Raw genomic sequence first — 6,600 nt, 5'->3', positions numbered from 1 at the left:
CTGGAGTCTCTAAGGCAGTCCGACGTTGAGTTCAATGCTGACTGGCAACTGGGGAACTGCTCTGATACCTAACTGTATCGGTCTCTGCAGTTCCTTTGTCTTTATCAGATGCGTGGAGAGGGGGAGCTTGCTAAATAGACAACAGCTTGTTCTCCATATCGTATTGCCCTGGCTTGCTTATTTAGACAGCTAGGACGCAATATCCGTGGTCAGCCCTGATTGATGGAACCCCACTACTACCTTTCTCTTCATTTACATACCCAAAGCTAGTTTGGCTTTCTTCAATGTATTCAGGATATGATGTTGATATCACAACATCACATTTTAATTAGCTCTGAAAAGGTCGTGAGAGTTTGATCTTTAAAACTTGCATGATATCTTCTCTCATAAATAAATAGCACTAGCACACAATATGTAATGCATAATTTATTGATTGATTTATTTAGAGAAACAACACAGTATCAGGCCTTCAAGCTGAATGAGCTTGTGTCACCAAATTACACCAAATGTGACCGATTAACCTACTAACCCATACGTCTTTGGAATGTGGGAGCATACAAAGTAAACCCATGGGCTCTCAGGGAGAACTTAAACACAGTGGCAGAATTGAACCCAGGATGAATAACGCTATGCTAACAGCTCTGCTACTGTGCCATCCCCAGATTCTCACACTGTTTCCTTAACATACATGCTACTCAAATATTTCATTTCTATTTTTGATATGCAAATATTATCAAAGAGAGTACTGATGTAATTGAACTGCAGGCACAGCAGAAAACATAGATTATGGCAATCAGATTTTGTATTAATTGAAGTCACCACATGCTGCGTGAAGTCCTTGAATAAAACTATAGCAGCTCCCCTAATGTGGCAAGTGAAAGGCATTTACATATTGCAGATTATGCATGTATTTTTAATCCTGATCAGTGACAGACATGATTGAACAGGGAACTGTTTAATCTGCTCCATTCCGGCTGAGAGTTTTTCTGTGAGTAGAACGATGAGAGATTATCATGAAAGTTGACCAGAAAGGACAAAGACAGTCTTCTTACTGAAATAAAAACAACAAACAAATCAACTTGCCAGAAACTGGCAACAGGATAGAGAGCATCTGTGGAAAGAGAAACAGAATTAATACTTTAGGTTGAACCCTGAAAAATAACCGAAAAAGGAAAATTCTTCTAATTAAATGTGAAAGTCCGAGCGAAGGTGAAGGATAAAAGTAACATCAAATATTGGAAGCCACCCAGAAAAGTTCAAAGTAATCAAGCAACGTCTACATGGTTTTATAAAGGGAGTTCAAGTTTGACCAAATTATTAGAGACTTGAACTAACAAATGAAGGAAATAAAGTGGAACCAGTGGATTTCCATACTTAGGCATTCAGAATGCATTGCATATCGGACCTCATCAAAATTTATTGCAGAAAATGAAATTTCATGGTACTGGATGGAGCAAAGCAGCATTATATCTAATTGGTGAGGAATGGTGGAGTTTTGAGACGCAGAGGGATCTGGATAATTTATTCATGATTTGCAAAGGATTTGTGTCCAGCCACAGCAAGTAACTGAGAAATCAAACAGTCTGTAATTGAATACTGCTAAGGAAATTGAATACAAAAGTAGGTTGAAGATGTTTCAGTTATGAAGGACATAGGTGGGACCACATCTGGAGTACTGTTTACAGTATTGCTGTCCTTGTTGAAGGAAAGTTATTAATGCATTGGAAGCAATTCCGGAAAGATCTACCAGGCTAAAACCTGGAATGGCAGGATGCATGGTGAGGAAAAGCTGGACAGACAACTTTGTATCCACAGGAGTTTAAACAAGTGAGAGAAGACTCAATCAAAGCAATCAGAATTTTGACTGATTCTGATAGGTAGGATTCGGAGTAGAATTTTCTTTCCGTGAGAGAACCTCAAACTCAGAGTCACTGCCAATTTAGACATTTAAACTTTTTACTTCCTTGGCAGGAATGCCAAAAACAGGAGTGCATTTGGTTAAGGTAGAAGGAAGGATTCATTAGACAGAGATAGATAAATTCTTGTTGAGCAAGAGAGGGCTAAAAGGGTACCATAGGTGAATAGGGACCGAGGTTACAATCAGATCAAGCATAATCTATTAAATAGTGAAGCAGGCTTGAGGGGCTGACTGGCCCCCCATCTGTTTAAATTCAAATGTCCTAACACTTTTAATGATATTATATCATGTATTGAGATTTGCACCTCTTTGCCTGTCTCCAGCTGAATGAATTACAGGTAACTGTTACTTATAACTTATCACCCTCTGCTAAGCATCCCTTGCCTTTACGTTATATACTTTGAAAGCTCTGTATTCTCCCAGGTTTCTACAAGAATTTTGTCATGGAATTTACACTTAAATATCTTCTAAAGTGGACTAGCAAGCAACCTAGTTGTTACCCTTACCTGTACTTTTACACAGAGAAGGTGTAAAATTGGATGCTGTTTTGCTGGCAATGCCCCGCTCTGTGGTGAAATGGTGGCGATTGTCTCCCACAAGACGCATACATCCCTGAGATGCAGCTCTGACTTCTGAGAACGGTAGGGTACTAGCTAGGTTATTTCTCTGTGGACCACCTTTCATAACATACTTATGAGCTTGAGATAATACATGAAGTTTTCCCTTCCTCCTGGTCTGGTTTGCGCATTACTCAGAGGGGAAGTCCAGATGATCCATTGTCCTGCGTTTCTTCATCGACACTGCAAGACATCCAAGAGCATGACTTCCTCTGGTTCTTCTGGCTTTGGAAACAGTTACTTATTTATATATTTATTTATTTAGTTATTTGTTCAGTCTTAGGTCAAAGCACAGCTGTGAACTATTTGAGTCACAGACTTAATTTCATGGAACAGGGTTTTGCAAGCTGTGTACATGATGAAGTGAGGACTATAGCTGGACTCATGGAACCACTGTGTTCCAAGCTAGATTCTAGGCCTTCACAACTGAGCCAAGTGTCTATTTTCTACATTGCAAGTGAAACTGGTTTGGTCACAGAAGACAAAGAGTAGAGGCGGAGACGTACAACTCTGACTGGATATCTGCAAGCAGGGGTGTTCCACCAGGATCAGAGCTGGGACCTCTGTTGCTTGTGATATACTGAATATATAAATAATCTGGAAGAAGATGTTGGTGGGCTGATTAGTAGGTTTACAGACAGTGCAAAAATTAGTGGAGTGGCGAATATTGAGGAAGTTTTTCAAAGAAAATAGTAGGATATAGATCAGTTTGGAATGGCAGATGGCAGATCTATCTGGACGAGGGTGAGCTTTCTGTGTTTTGAGAGATCTAAAGCAAGAGTAAAGTATGTGCTAAGTGGCAGGCCATCAGATGCATTGATGTACAGAGGGATCTTGAGGTTCAAGTCCATAACTCCCTGAAAGTGGCAACAGATTGATACGTGCTAGTCTTCATCAGGCAGGACATCGAGAAAAATGGTCAAAGGTTCAAAGGTTTATTTGTTATCAAAACATGTATTCGTATCAAAACTCGGAAATTTGTCTTCTCCAGATAGCCATGAAACAAAGAAAGAACATGAAAGTCATTCAGAGAGAAGCATCAACCCCCACCCGCCCCCCCCCACACACACAAAGAAAGACAGCCCCAATCATCAAACCCCTAATCACCCCCTCCCTCCGCACAGAACAAAACAGGAACATCAACCCTTCCCCCACACAAAAAAAAACTTAACAGTGGCCAAACCCTCAAAATCCCTCCCCTCCCACAACAAAATGGAAAAGGAACGGGAGAAAAGGGACACAGTACATAAAAACCACGAGGTTGAAGAAGTCCACAGCTCATAACGCAATAGTCCAATTCATAAATGCAGAACCACAATACCATCCTTTGATATCACTAACATTCATCAAATGAGAGGGACACAACACAAGGCAGAGGCCTACTGACTTGCCACAGCGAGCCACACAGCGACTGGCTGCTCACAGATTCCTTCTCCAGCAGTGATCAAAAGGAAGGCAGTCGGCATTGAACTCTTGCTCGCCTTCTGCATTTGCCTCAATGCTTCAATCGGCGATTAATAGATGCTTTAAACGGTGTAATGGCGTTGAACATCGCTTCACGTTCCATCTCGAAGTTCCTTCACATCGAGACTGTTCAAGCACGCGCTCGCTTCCCGGGATCTTCTCAGAGACAGCTTAATCAGTCCAAATCCAAAACATAAATCATAGGATCTAACAGTCCCAGAAACACATTTAAGGTGAAAAACAGACAGAAAAGAAGTAAAAAGAGACGTTTTCATGAGCTGTCTGAAAGATGTTGACTGAGAGAACATTGTACACAGGCACCATCTTAACCGCAAATCCGGAAGAATGGAAGTTGTGAAGTCATGTTGCAGCTGTATAAAATGTTGATTGGGTCACATATGAAGTATCGTGTGCAGTTTTGGTCACCACACTATAGAAAGCGTGTGGAGGCTTCGGAGAAGGTGCAGAAGACATTTACTGGGCATATTAGTGATAAGGAGAGGTTAGACAAAGTTGGATTGTTTTCTCTGGAGTGTCAGAGGCTGATGGGGCTGGATAGAATGATATAAAATTATGGGAGCCACAGAGAGTGTAAATTGTCAGGGTGTTTTTGCTGGGATGAAAACATCAACTAGTATAAGACTTAGGTTTAATGTGTGAGGATCAGCTAAAGAGATTTCCCAAAGTATGGAGACATTTAGAGGATAAGCAGAGATGATTCATTTACACTTTCTGTAAATAGGTGGCACAAGTTCAGCAGAAGCATAGAAGAATGAGAGGAGATGTGAGATATACATCTGGGATTCAAAATAATTCATACAGTGGGGAATGGATAACTATTTTAACAGAACTAATGGGTTGAATTGTGTTTGATCTGGGTCACTCCTTCGTCTTACTACCCGTATTAATTCCAGGGGCAGACATTCTACTTGCAGCCTTCCTGGTTCAAATGCCTTCTAGATCTTGCTGCCATGCAAGAATACTTGCCAAAAGGTGTGACATTTGTATGCTGTAACGTTCTCCTTCGCGTGTAACGAAACGCCGAATTAAACGTTGAGATAAACCACAGTCAATACGAACCAGATCGCAGTAAGATTAACCATTTACTGTTCACTCTTCACATTAACATATGGTGAAAACTGTTGATAAAACAATACAAGATTGATACAGTATTTGTTCCTTAATATCACATTTCAATTGTAAATACTTGCAAAGGTGACTATAACTACATTACACTAAGGTGCAGTATACAGGGAGAGTTTACCTGCTCCATTGACTACTTTAAATACACTTCCATGCAAACTATCCGCGACTCTTTAACTAACGAAAGCATAAACATTATCGACCGTCGTTACTTAGATCGCAGTAAGATTAACCATTTACTGTTCACTCTTCACATTAACATATGGTGAAAAAGCGTTGCTCTCACTGTGATTTCTCATGCCTGCAAAACAACTTCTGCTCAGGTGTGCCTCGTGGAAAGCCCCCACCCTCGCGCTAATTTCAAACCGGTACTTTCCCACAAGACGCGGCGAAACCGGATGTGACGTCATCGCATGCCGATATATTTTACATGCAATGAATATACTTTAAACACTTCTAATTCTAACTAGAAAATACTATCGAATGAATTACTAAGCAAAAATATTATAAACTAAATAACTGTCGTAAAGACAGCACATATGCCTAATTTTTAAAAATAAGATCAGATTACTTTTGGATGTTGACCATAATGACTTCTACAAGAACATTCGGATTGCAATGCAAATTCCTCCTCAAAGAAAATAATTCCAAGAAAGTACCGGAATGTTAGAAGTGATAACAGTGACATCAAAACAGGACAAACATGTCTTCCAAGTCTTGCCGCTATGCTGTGCAAAGCAGAGCGATCCATGAATCACAGCTGAGCTTCAGATGGTGGATACCCAGGACACACTCTGGACCATCTCATGCTCTTAAACAGCTCAGTTTATTTAAAGGTTGTGGAACTATTCCAATCTAATGGTAAAATGACTTGAAAATGCATTTAAATGATAATGCTTAATCAAAGAAAAACAATAAGATGAAGTTAAGTATAATGGAACTTGCACTTATCTTTCTGACCAATTTTGCTGAGCCTGTTCAAGTGTGTCACAATTACCACTCATGGAGTTTATGGGGCTGAATGTGAGATATATCAGACTGTTCTCCGTAGTATATTTAATAATAATAACTTTATTTATATAGCACCTTTCATACATTAAGATGCAGGCTCAAAGTGTTTTACGTAGAGTGTAAAGATAAATCAAAATAGTCTACAAGACAAAGTTAAAAATCATAAGTCAAAAATTAAAATGAACAGAATGTAATTGAATGTCCAAATGATATACATGTAGTCAACATCAACAGGCACTAAGTAATCCTATAAGTAGGCCAAGTTTAAAAAGTAGGTTTTTAAAAGTGTTTTGAAATATTCCACAGTATTAGACTGGCATATCTCTGTCAGTAGAGTATTCCAGATTTTTTGAGCATTAGATCAAACAGCTGCATCACAAGTTCTTATTTGCTTGGTTCTGGGAACATTAAACAAACCAGTATTAGTGGATCTAAGATTATAATTGG

At 39.5% G+C, this 6,600-nt stretch overlaps 1 long non-coding RNA gene across 1 annotated transcript; it reads right to left on the bottom strand.

Moving 5' to 3' along the window:
• Positions 1-448: 448 nt before the first annotated feature.
• LOC132405187 (uncharacterized) lies at positions 449-5,476 on the bottom strand. The gene is made up of 4 exons (XR_009515783.1): positions 5,264-5,476; positions 3,923-5,138; positions 2,425-2,718; positions 449-1,051 (listed from the first exon to the last, which is right to left on the bottom strand). It is a non-coding gene; the product is annotated as an uncharacterized LOC132405187 (long non-coding RNA).
• Positions 5,477-6,600: the final 1,124 nt, after the last annotated feature.

The sequence above is a fragment of the Hypanus sabinus genome, chromosome 15 (genome assembly GCF_030144855.1).
Source record: "Hypanus sabinus isolate sHypSab1 chromosome 15, sHypSab1.hap1, whole genome shotgun sequence".
Lineage (NCBI taxonomy): Eukaryota > Metazoa > Chordata > Chondrichthyes > Myliobatiformes > Dasyatidae > Hypanus > Hypanus sabinus.
Note: the sequence above shows the minus strand (reverse complement) of the source record. Positions and strands in the feature narration are given on the sequence as shown.